Genomic DNA, 13,423 nt, shown 5'->3' on the forward strand with positions numbered 1-13,423 from the left:
GTTACTTGAATTTGCTCTTGCAGCTTGCGTTGTAAACTCAAAATTTTTATTTGAAATTTCTATAATAACATCTCTACCTTGAAATATATCTTGACCAAGAAGAATGTCCGTCGACAAAATATCGTCATCGACAATAAACAAATCTAAATTCACAACCTCATTGTCCAAACCGATGTTTGTGTTTATCTTTTCTGTCAAACAATTTTTTCCGCCACAAATACCATAAATAATCATTGCACATTTCTGATATGGTATCGCTAAAGTATTTGCTACTGAACGCTTTATCATGCTGCACTCACTTCCCGTATCAATAAAAGATAAAAAGGTCTTCCCGCTTATTGAAATATATTTTTCTCCAAATTTTATTTGCTGGTTGATTTGTGCTCGTTTCACATTAAATTTTTTTCCGCAATTTACCGGTTCACCGTCACCATGAAATTTAGTACAGTCTTTACACCGACGTGGCTGTTTTGGCTTCTTACAATTTCGTGCGATATGTCCTAATTCTTGGCAATTATAGCACTTTAAACTCGTTTTATCGTAGCCACTTTTTTCGTTTTCGTTCTTAACCCAATTCACGTACTGTTTATCAGCCGTTTCGTTTCTCGTAGTTTTCGTTAGCACCGAATTTTGTAAATATTCCTCAATCGTTTCACGCATTTCTTTTAATGATTTAAATCGTACCGCCGATATAGCAACCTGTAGTTCTCTATGTTTCAACCCGTCACGCAAATATTTTATGATCGCACTTTCACTCAGTCCATAACGCCGACCAAGTCCGCTCACTCTAAAACAATAGTCCATTATTTTCTCACTTTGCTTACGTGTAGCATTCGACATTTTAATATGCACTTCTGCTTCATTTAGTTTATACCCAAATTCTTCGACTAAACTATTCGAAAAGTCATTCCAAGTCGAATGAAACTTAGGTGATGCATCTAGCCACAGTCTCGCAGCACCCTTTAATTTGCTATATACTGCTAAGAGTAAACATTTCTCATCCCATTGATATGCTTCAATGGCACTGTTTACCCTATCAACGAATTGATCTACTGTTAAAGAGTTTTCGCTTGTTGGGTCATATTCAGGAATTGTCTCGGCAATTTCCTTTACACTCACACTTCGGCCCGCTGTCACACTCGAACTTTGTGGTGAGTTTATTATTCTATCTACACCAACGCTATCACGTTCTCTCTCTACACTCGCGTTATTATAGTCTGTTTGCCTTTGGTCAGCTAAATCTTTAACAGCTGCCATCATACTTCCTAACATTACACGCAATTCGTTTACCTGAGCTTGCAACGCACTTTCGCTACTTTGAATTTCTACCTCATCGGCATTCACGCATTCCGATAACCGAAGCATCAGTTCATTTCTCGTACCCGCAGTTGAGAGCTCGCGAGCGCGCAATTGCTCTTTAACTTCATCCACTCTCAATGAATTTATTTTTCTCAGCGGCATATTGTGTTCTTCTTACGTGTCTCTCTTTCTCAATTGTTCTTGAATTTCCGCGAATTTCAACACGCGCGACACCCCGACGACGCAATTTCGATATGTATCTATATATATGTGCAACAAATACTCGTAAATTCATACGCGCATTATCACAACAATATACTTTTATTTGCCTTTCTTTCGTGTCCTTCAGCCACTTGCGCATGTGCCTACATATGTATGTATCTACAAATGCTCATATGTATATTCGTACGCGCATTCACATACCTACGCAGTTTGCTTTTTTTTTTTTTTTGTCCTCCTAAATTGTTTACTTTTTGTACTTTATTATGTGCAACTAAACGTATATTCATACGCAAATTTGCAACAACCACAATACACTTAACACACTTGCTCTTCTTCGCTTAGGTTTCAATCCCACTTCTGACCTGTAAGGATGGCTTGTAAATCGTGACTGTTTTATTCATCATTGTCTACATTTAGATTTCAGTTAGGAATTCATTTTAAAGGATATTTACATATTAAGATAAAAGAGAGTAACTAGTAAACTTAGATAATAATTTAGCTACATCGCAGGGATGTATTTGGGATTATAACTACTTGAACAGGCCATTGGATTTATGACCTTACACATAGTGCACCACACCACGAAAATCGAAAAAAACTGTCATCGTGACCCTTATTTTTGAACGACTTTGACGTGCTCTTTTCGGTCTGGCCTCGCCTTTAGCACGATATTCGCTTGAGTGGTCGGTTGTTTCAGGGTCGTAAACATAAATCCAAGTCTCATATCCCGTAATGATGCATTTGAGCTTGTCCTGATAGTCTGAAAGCATTGTTTCGCACACATCAACGCGATTGAACTTTTTTCCAAGAGATTGAGAGTTTTCGGTACCAAACGAGATTTGACTTTTCGTAGGCCCAAATGGTCTTTCAAAATGGTTTTCACAGATCCTTCTGATATTCCGAACACATCAGTAAGGTCTTTAATAGTCAACCGACGATGTTTGAGCACTAACTCCTTCACTTTATTGACGTGTTGGTCATCTGTTGACGTCGATGGTCATCCGGAGCGTTCTCGACCCTCTTTGAAGTCTTTGTACCACTTATAAACATTTTTCTGCGACATGTTCGAATCACCAAGTGCCTTCTGCAACATGCTAAACGTTTCCGCAGCCGAAATTTCATTCCGCAAACAAAATTTGATGGCACTTCTCTGCTCAATCAAATCAGACATTGTAAAAATCGAAAAATGCACTCTTGGTCGTTTGGTAAACACAAGCGCAAATATATTACTGATAATGACATTCACATGAAAGTTGGCCTACAGTGCTGCCAACTCATGAACAAAATAACTAGAGCGAAATTTTAATCCCGCGAAGTTTGATAAATAAACTCACGTTACTTTTTGCCCACAGTAGTATTTTTTTTTATAATCTGGTTGATAATTTCATGGTGTTTGTTTTTTTGGGTATGATAAGCGGCTTGCGTCCGCCACGCAAATGAAATACACAAATATAGGATCGCTTAATACAGGTAAAATGGAATATTTTTCACGTTATTTTACTACATCTATTCACATATATCATGTAAAAAGTTTCAACATAAGCTATCCATTTATATATAGTATGTTTCTACTTTTTTCTATGACTGAAAATACTAAAAAAAGGAATGACTAAAATTGCTCTCCGACTTTATATAACGTCGAATAACGTCGAAATTTCGACGTACGCGCGATTCTAGTATATGTAAATCCGAAGATATTTCATACATAGAAGATAGCGACAGCGAAATTTGCGACGAAAATGCTAAAAAAACACTGAAAATCCACATAGATAGCAAGTACTTACTTTAAATTGGTGTATTACTTCTTTTGTACTCTCCAGATATTATTAGTTTTTACCACCTTTCTGATTTTCTTAAATCCAAAACTGTTATTTGGGGATGTCTCGGATACTATAAGAAAGTGACAGAGAATAAAAATTATATATATTTTCGTGCTCAGTGATCGTGTTTATGCAGGAATCAGATGGTATGGTTCCTGGATTTTTTTCGACTGTATAATAGTGTAATTCTGCCATGAAAAAGCTCCTCATAAAAATATCTGCCGTTCGGAGTCGGCTTGAAACTGTAGGTCCCTCCATTTGTGGAACAACATCAAGATCGTTTTTGTGGAGGAACAACATCAAGACGCACACCACAAATAGGAGGAGGAGCTCGGCCAAACACCTAACAGAAGTGTTCGCGCCAGTTATTTATTTTTTTATTTTTATTTTTTTTTATAATAGTGTAATCGGTCGACGTGCAGCCGAAAGTCTGAATCTTACAACGAAGAATACTACATTACTTCCATTGATTGCGGTTGATTGAAGAAAAGTGTTATTTCAGGCGAGTCTAAATTTAATCTTTTGCGAATGGTCCGGGGGGCTTTTGATATTATGGCATCGGATAGTTTGCCCTGATAGACGGACCAATAAACGAAATAATGTATCGATATGCTTTATAAAGATACTTTAGTAATATCATTTAGAAGAAGAAAATTCACAGGGCCTGAACTGGCTTATTTTAAGAAGAAACCTGAATAATGAATTGACTAATAACCTTTTGAATCGAGTTCATGCCTACAGCACTTTGCCGGAGTCGGGCGAGCCGGTGAAAGATTGGAACGCAACTATACAGTATGAACCACGGTGATATATGGTCAACAACTGATCAGATTAAAAATGACGATCGATTAGAATCGGTCAGTGTTGGTGAATGGAAATAGCTTATTTGTGTTTCATCAATATAATACCAAGCGTTATATCACGCGCCAGAAGATCGAAGAATTCAAGTGGGGAGTTCTATCGCATCCACTGTGCAAGCTAGATTTAGCAACTAACTTTTCAAATTGACCTTAAGAGCAGCTTGTGAAAAAAGGGGAGTTTTTTTACTAATAGCGACGGTCACTCATTCAACTATAAAATAATGAAACTACCTTCAACATTCATATAGAAAAAAGGATATCGCAAAAAACGACGCATATTTGATCTACATCGGATAATGCTAATTTCGTCTTTGGTGTAAAGCAAAAAATACTTAGAGCTTCTTTCTGTATTTGACGTAAAGTCTCCTTCATCATGCCCCGCACCTTTTCCACACAATCGAAATATTTTTCTTCAAGGTTCCTATAGAAATAGAGCCAATAATTTTCGTTAGGTTAGAAGGTTGGCGAGTTGTCGCAAGCAGGCCACATATAATTAAAATCTTGCATCAAAAAATTGTTCCGTACCGAATGTATACACAGCTGTAATATACAAACAGACAATAAATCTAGCGCATAAAGGTCAAAATAAAGACTTACATCGTTCTAAATCATTTTTTTTTTTTTTAAGTAAAAGAGTTCTTCAAAAACCAATTTGGATGATTAATTTTGGGATCATTTTTTATAGGAGTATGCGCGAATTATTTCTCGAACAAAATGAATTTGCTAGCTTAATATGATCAGTAAAAATAGTTTGTTACTGCATCTTGCCAATGAAGGCCCCAGGGTTTCATGCCACGACAGATTTGCCCTCGACTTATTTATGAATGTATATAATTGGCGTTTACATCCTTTATTGGGTATGTGGCCGAGCTCCTCCTCCAATATAGTATGTGGGGTGCGTCTCTATATTTATTCATTTATTGTTTACCGGGTATAATTAACGCATATGCGAATTTATCTTTTAAGTGTTTCATTAAATTAATAATTAGTAGTGTGTACATTTTCGATTAGGAAATGATTTCATCTTAATTCGCGGTATGGGGCTTGAAGCCTTACTACTTTTACCTATTTTTCTGCACAATGTTTAGAGGGAGCTACAATTTTATGTACCTCCCGAATAGCAGATGGGTTTTCATGAGGAGTTTTTTCATAACAGAAATATTATTGGGGGTTTGCCATTGCCTACCGCGGGGCCACTGCAATTAGACATAACTTTTCTACTATTTGTTTTGTTTGTCTTTAATGATCCGAGATTCGAACCTATGTACTGCCAAATGGTAGTCATTCACCGACCCTTCGACTATGACGGCCACAATATACACTTATACATGTACAATTAGATACAGATTGATGATAACCAAATTTGTAAGGTCGAAATTGACAAAAGTTGAGCTTGAAATATCAGATTTCAACAAGATCGGCCACGTGAAATAATCTGATTATGCTGGGAGATGTTTGGGGGTTCGTTCACTTGATTTGTTCGAAAGCTCTTTAAGAAATTTTGATTTAAAACCATACTACTTTGCACTACCTTTTGAGAGGTTATTTGAGGTCATTGGTATATGTGAATAAGCCGTACTGATTTTATGTTTTGAAAGCCAATATTAAGCGCGCCATTTATTAAAAAAAGTAGAAACTTAGATTTAGTAAAAAAATTTAAAGCATCGACCATTCGAATGATATTAAGTTTATTAAAAACTTAATTATTCAATTGACTAGTGTCAAATTTACTGAAAAAGATTTCGTATATAAAAATCAAAATTAGGCTCCAATAGACCTCGCCTAAAAATTTGTATGAATCAGAATTTAAAGAAGAGTCTAAAACAGAATTATTGATTAATTTTTTCAATACATTTTAGTAAGTTTTTTTAGTTTTTTGAATTTGCAATGTTTTTTTAAAACATTACATTCTTATCTTTTGAAACAGGGTTGGGCAATTATCACTTAATTACACTACCCCTGTCTATTCTGCTGGTAGTTGAAATACTACTGTGGGCTAAAAGTAAGGCGAATTTATTTTTCAAACTTCGCGGGATTAAAATTTCGCTCTAGTTATTTTGTTCATGAGTTGGCAGCACTGTAGGCCAACTTTCATGTGAATGTCATTATCAGTAATATATTTGCGCTTGTGTTTACCAAACGACCAAGAGTGCATTTTTCGATTTTTACAATGTCTGATTTGATTGAGCAGAGAAGTGCCATCAAATTTTGTTTGCGGAATGAAATTTCGGCTGCGGAAACGTTTAGCATGTTGCAGAAGGCACTTGGTGATTCGAACATGTCGCAGAAAAATGTTTATAAGTGGTACAAAGACTTCAAAGAGGGTCGAGAAAGTGTTGAAGACTTAGAGCGCTCCGGACGACCATCGACGTCAACAGATGACCAACGCATCAATAAAGTGAAGGAGTTAGTGCTCAAAAATCGTCGGTTGACTGTTAAAGACCTTACTGATATGATCGGAATATCAGAAGGATCTGTGAAAACCATTTGAAAGACCATTTGGGCCTACGAAAAGTCAAATCTCGTTTGGTACCGAAAACTCTCAATTTCTAGGAAAAAAGTCGTCGCGTTGATGTGTGTGAAACAATGCTTTCAGACTATCAGGACAAGCTTAAATGCATCATTACGGGAGATGAGACTTGGATTTATGCTCACGGCCATGAAACAACCGACCAATCAAGCGAATATCGCGCTAAAGGCGAGGCCAGACCGAAAAGAGCACGCCAAAGTCGTTCAAAAATAAAGGTCATGATGACATTTTTTTTCGATTTTCGTGGTGTGGTGCACTATGAATTCCTTCCACCTCGCCAAACTGTTAATAAGGAATATTATTTGAACGTCATGCGTCGTTTACGTGAAGTAATTCGTCTAAAAAGACCAGAATTATGGGCCAACAACTCTTGGTTTTTGCATCACGATAATGCACCGTCTCACACTGCACTCGTTCTTCGTGACCATTTCGCCAAAAAATCCACGCATATCGTTCCTCAACCCCCGTATTCGCCTGATTTGACTCCGTGTGACTTCTGCCTATTCCCAAAACTCAAGAGACCACTCCGGGGAATGCGTTTCGAGTCGATTGAGGAGATAAAAGCTGAATCGAAGAAGGTGCTGATGGCTATACCGGAAATGGGCCATTTGGCATGTTTCGGGGATTGGAAAAATCGTTGGCATAAGTGTATTTCATCGAGAGGGGATTGTTTTGAAGGGGATGAAATTGATTTACAAGAATAAATAAAGATTTTTCATTTTACAACCAAATTTACCTTACTTTTTGGTCATATTAGTACGATAGTGAAAAAAATTAGCTATCAGTAAACTTTTAGTGATAATGAAAAAAATATATGCATTGTGACAAAACCTTTATAGATAGTAGAAAAAATTACATTATTACTAAACCTTTATTAATTTTTTTTCACTATTACTAAATTGTGTGACGATCTTTAATTAAATACATTTGAATTTATATTTTATGCCCGAAATTAGTTGTCAATTAGTTTGTTGATAAAAATGCTTCTTGGTGTATAGACATTGAAAATAATTAATTGTGTGTCATTAAGCCAATCTAGCGAAATAAATTACGACTTCTTGGTGTGAAAAGCAGACTCATTTATCTGGCACTCTCGAAATTCTGGAAGTCAAACACAGGTTAGGTGAACTATGCTATAAACTGGAAATTTCTAGTTTTAACAACTTCTTGTCCATTGTCATATGTGACTCACGGGAGCGTTTTGAAATTAATTCACGAGTCATATGTGATTAATTTTTCTATACACCAACAAAAGTAATATGAATCTACATATATAATAATTTATGAAAATCATATATAATGTCGCAATGGATTTTATTTTGCGTATCAGAAGAAAAAACCAGTGGACGTGGATTCACTAAATACATTGCATGTTGACACGGAAGTGGTCAATGAGAAAAAAATTCAATAGATATAAAAATATGCAGTAATAATGGAACTTAGAAACTTTCGACTTCCTTCAAAGATAACAAAATATGGCCTTGGTTATTTTATTCCCGCTTTAATGACCATCAAAATAAAAATGCGGCGTTTAGCTTACAAAATCTTTAAATTTCTTGGGAAATTAATATTCAAATGCAGTTAAAGTTGCATTCTTTTGCATTCATTCTCAATATCAAATTAAAATTTTGCTAAGTCTTGCTTGAAAGTGCTGAGTCAAACGCTCTAGATGATGTCCCAGATAAAGTTAAAGGATATGCGCTGGAGTTTAAAATACAACCTGTAGGAAAAGAAAATAATTACAGCTTTTTATAAATTCTAATCGATCATGGGTTGGAATGGCAGCCGCCGTAGTCGAATGGGTTGGCGCGTGACTTCCACTCGGATTTTGGAGAGAACGTCGGTTCGAATCTCGGTGTAAGATCAAAAATTAAGAAAAAGTTTTTTCTAATAGCGGTCGCCCCTCGGCAGGCAATGGCAAAACTTCCGAGTGTATTTCTGCCATGAAAAAGCTCTTAATGAAAAATATTTGCCGTTCGGAATCGACTTGAAACTGTAGACCCCTCCATTTGTGGAACAACATCAAGACGCACACCACAAATAGGTGGAGGAGCTCGGCCAGGGATCCAAAAAGGATCATTTTTGTTTCAATCAAAAGAAACCAACTTACGAATTTTTTCTAAATAATTTTCTTCTGTCGTAGATGAAAATCAATATATTATAAATTTTGTACTTCAATGACGGTGGGAGTATTGATGGCTTGCATTGATTTGCTATTATAAAAAAAGTGTTTTGAAAATAGGTAAACACGCCTATTCCTTTCTCTGCGCCAGTGGAAATACTTTTTTGCTTTGCTGGAATTGTTAGTCGATCAAGAAGGCAAAGTCTCACTGACGGTAATTTTAAAAAATTTGTATAGGAAAAGCAAATAAAAATTAATTATGCTTTCCTACTTTTGTTGCTGTATAATTAGAAGCTTATTCTCAAAATTATTGTTTATTTTGAAAATAGTGAAACATTATGCCTCAGCTCATATAGTCTTACTTTGTTCTTCAAGAAGCTCTGTTGTGGTACGGAAAAATGCTAATTATGTATAAATAAAGATTTTTATGGCCACTAAATATTTAGTGGAAGTTCAATTTTCTTTCATTATCGCTTAATTTTTAGTGATATCTCATTTTTTTTACTGTCACTAAATATTCAGTGAGAATGAAATTCGTGTGTAGGGAAACGATTATTGCATTAATTGTTTAGTGCATTATGCCCAACTCTGTTTCTTAAGAAATGCTATTAATTTTTGCAACAGCTACAGAACTTTAAGATTTCGATATATTTCTTTACCCTGGCTCCTATAAACAAAAACAGTTTTGTGCAAAAAGTTGCATCGGATATTTTGAAGTCTTAAGCACGTAAACCAAGTTTTAATTGTTTTAAGAAATTTTTGATCAGCTTATGATTGATTCCTGCTCAATTCGGAACACATATTTACATAATTGTGAAGTACACAGTGGTCACTTGTTAATACAGTGAATGGTTGAAATGCAGAGTTGTTATTGTATGAAAATCACAAATAATTTTTAACTCAGAAAAACTAAAAGGGGGAAAAATATATGGTTTTGTTATTGAATTAAATCTCAATACAGAAATAGTCCTTGTTTACATTGCCGCTACTTGTGATTTGTGCTTAACAGTCTAAACTCTCTAAGAATAGATTTAAATAATTCACACTTAGTAACAAGAAATAAATAATAACCAAATGCAAATTTTGTACTAAAATATTAATTTGTGTCTAATTTATATCTTCATTCTCTTCCCTTCACTTTTTGCATTCAAGAGCTTTTGTGTGCCAACAAATATCTCATTGAATGCAATCGGATACGATTTCTCTGCATTTCGTATGTATTCCATTAAAACATTCTCTACTATTTTCATATTTCCTCAATTAAAAGCATTTTTTCATTCGGAGCATTGTAGAGTATTGGAATTGTATAAAATATGTGTTTGGCATGTAATTTTTCACACTCCTCGCTTCTAGCCACCCCACACCGTCAGTGCCATCACTGTTATACCTGAATGAAATACAACTTGAAACACATACCTGTGCACATACTACAGCAAGAAGAAGAAATAAGGGAAGCAAAAAAATGCATACTAAAGTGAAACACATAGTTTGGAAATGTGAATGAGTTTGTAAGTGTGCACTGTGGCAATATTAAATTAAATGTAGCGTATACGCCACGCTGTGTGGCATGCCCAAAGCGCAGGACAACAGGCAATGGAGGAGACAATGAAAACTGCTACAAAAACAAATAGCAGAATGATTTTTTTTTATAAAAAACCGACTAGCATGCCAATGAAAAACTTTCAACTGGTGTATGTGTATGAATGCCAGCAATGCATATGTGTGCGTGTGTAACTGAAGCGAGAATAAAATTAAATAAATGGAAACGGAAAAATTTGTCTGAATTTCTCATTGTTTGCGCAAGGTAATTGTTTTTATTTGCGAAAGTAATTGTAAACAGCGTCACCCATGGCGAAAGGACGTACTATAAATGTATTTATGTGTGGGTTTGTGAGCCCGTGCAATATATGTACATACTTACTGTGCTAGCAGTTGCACGCACAAATGGAGTACTGCAGGTGGATTTAAGCGCGAGAAATGAATGCAAGTTTTTGCAGGAGTTTGCTGAGAGAAAATTGCGTGGCCACTTCAAAAAAATCTTCTTAAGGTTAATTATAATTATTAATTATATTATATTTCGCCTTGTTTTTTTTATGATTTTAGTGGTCCACCAATGCCCCAAAAAAGTACAAGTCATTGATAATTTAATAAACGGTAGAAAATTTTACTTACCATCTCAGAGCGAGTATTTTAGAGTGGCCAATTCACTTTGAAATGAAAAAGGAAAGAATTGGAATTCAATGAGTTTTCACTAGCGCCAAGAATTATAAAGTTTAACCCTGTTGTGTTATGATAAAATAACTAATTAAGTAAATAAATAAATAAATGTGCACATTTTGTGCGCAAACTGAATAAACCCTTGAACAAAAACCTGGAATTTGCAACATATAAAAAATAGAAGCCCCGGTACAGATGCACCTATGGACGTTTCGTCAAACCGTACTAGATATTTGAGGATGTGTTTGATTCTCATATTTTTTATAATTTTTAGCTTTGACGCAAAATGGCGATCTTGTGACCAATTTTGTTCAAAATTCTTAGAGAAGGCAATTTTCAAACGACTTTACTTTTTTTTTGGTTTTAAATGCTCGCAAATGATTTTGAAAGACATTGCCTAGGACCGTTTTTACATTTTTCTATTATATTAAATTAAAACACACCTTTAAATAGGGGATTTTTAAGAAAAACTTAAAAAACGATAAGTTATATACATATATTCAAGTTCGGTTTGTATTTTTTATTGCAGTTCTAGTTAACGGTAAAACTTCAGACCAAGCACGCAAATTTCCAACCCCTAAAAACTTAAAAAGTAATTTCATGGGGAAACCCAGAATATTCACCGAAAAAATTAAAAAAAAAAATTGACACATACGTTTTATGGTTGTCCATTTTTCCTTGCGGGATGCAACTGAAGGTCAGTTCAAAGTCAAACATAGGATACTTACCGGAAAAATTTAAAAAATGTATGTTTATTTTGGGATTGCTGAATCCCAGTGGCGCTGACCGCTCTGTATTGAGGCCATATAATCCAGCGCTTATGCCTTTTGGTGTCTTCGGTGGTGTTTCCTTGAGTTTCCTTTCAAATGCAGATGTACTCCAGTTGACCTTGTCGTCCAGTTCAATGCTGAACTTCTGTTCGAATTTGATGACTTTGATGATATCATCTCTGGGTAGCTGGGTAAGTGGGAGCTGCAGACTCAGCAATTTCATGTTTTTAGATGACACCACTTTTCCTCTACCGAAACCTTCCTCAGCAAAGTTCAACAGGCAATGTGATTAGGTGATTGCTTAACAACTATACAACTATACGAAGCTGTATCAGCTTGAGCATAACCTCCATCGCGGGTGTAGGCGAGGTTCGCACTGCCACCGTGATGCATAAATATGATAAGCACTGAAGCTTAGTGAATGCTACCGCCAAAAGACTGCTTCATACATATGTTATCATTGCTGCAGCCCCAGGATTTTCCTGTTGGACAAGATTGCGTCAGCATGCCTCTTCCAGTTAAGCTTGGCATCAAAGACAAGGTCAAAATGCTGGTTGTTACAGATTGAGCGGTTAGCTGAAAAATATATCTTCTTCAAGTAGTTCAGATACTGTCGACAATTTAGAAATAGGCGTATACTTAACTATGCCATCCTTATTTGAATACAACAACAGCATTTCTTCTTCGGTGTCAGCCAGTTTTTCGTTTAATTCATTTAAACTGAAATCGAGTTTAATAAATCTCTACATAAATTGATTTTAAACAACTAAGCCACTATTGTGAATACCTGTGTTTTTCCGATTCATAATTCAGATTGGGCAAGTAAAGTCAATGAGCTGCAAACATATCCAGACAACCGTCGGCAGAACTTTTTTAATTTAAAATGCAAAGGACTTGAATTTTCGACACCAGCAAAATTGAATTTATAGCCAAATACACATACACATACATATATTACCAAATATTTAAAATAATATATTGTAATAAAATATTATTTAAAAATTCCGTTCAAAATGTTGTATCCTCCTTCTGTACAAAATATTACAATTTTCATTAAATAAGCCACTTTTTTGCTTGGAGCGCTAGCTATGCGTTGACAGAAACAGAGATGCAGTCAAAGTGTGGATCGTTTATGCAAATATACAACAGTGGCTGTGTGCGCAGCACTGCTGACAAGCTATAAATTTTACTTACTACACCACGGTATGAAATGTCCTTGTGGCCGTGTGTCACTTGATAGTAGCATTTGCTCTTTTCTGCTCCTTTCATAATTTCTTGTCTATCCTGCAGTTCGCGGTTTCTGGTTGACACTCTATTTTTTTTTTCTTCTGACCCATATTATTTCAACCCGCATTATGTTGTTACAATAAAATGAATATCAGCGCATTTCAAGCGATCTCCTTGCAACAGCTTTATTTAAATTAATGGTGGTATTTTGGAAACGTAAAGAGAATAATTCGTATATGTGTGCATGGAGTTGCTGTGCATTGTGGTGGCTTATAATATTCTCAAAGAACTTATTTGAGCTAAGCAACAGGCAGAAAATATACTCAAAAAATATGAAAAAGTAAAGATTTAAGTAT

Source organism: Anastrepha obliqua, chromosome 5 (assembly GCF_027943255.1).
Source record: "Anastrepha obliqua isolate idAnaObli1 chromosome 5, idAnaObli1_1.0, whole genome shotgun sequence".
NCBI classification, from domain to species: Eukaryota; Metazoa; Arthropoda; class Insecta; order Diptera; family Tephritidae; genus Anastrepha; species Anastrepha obliqua.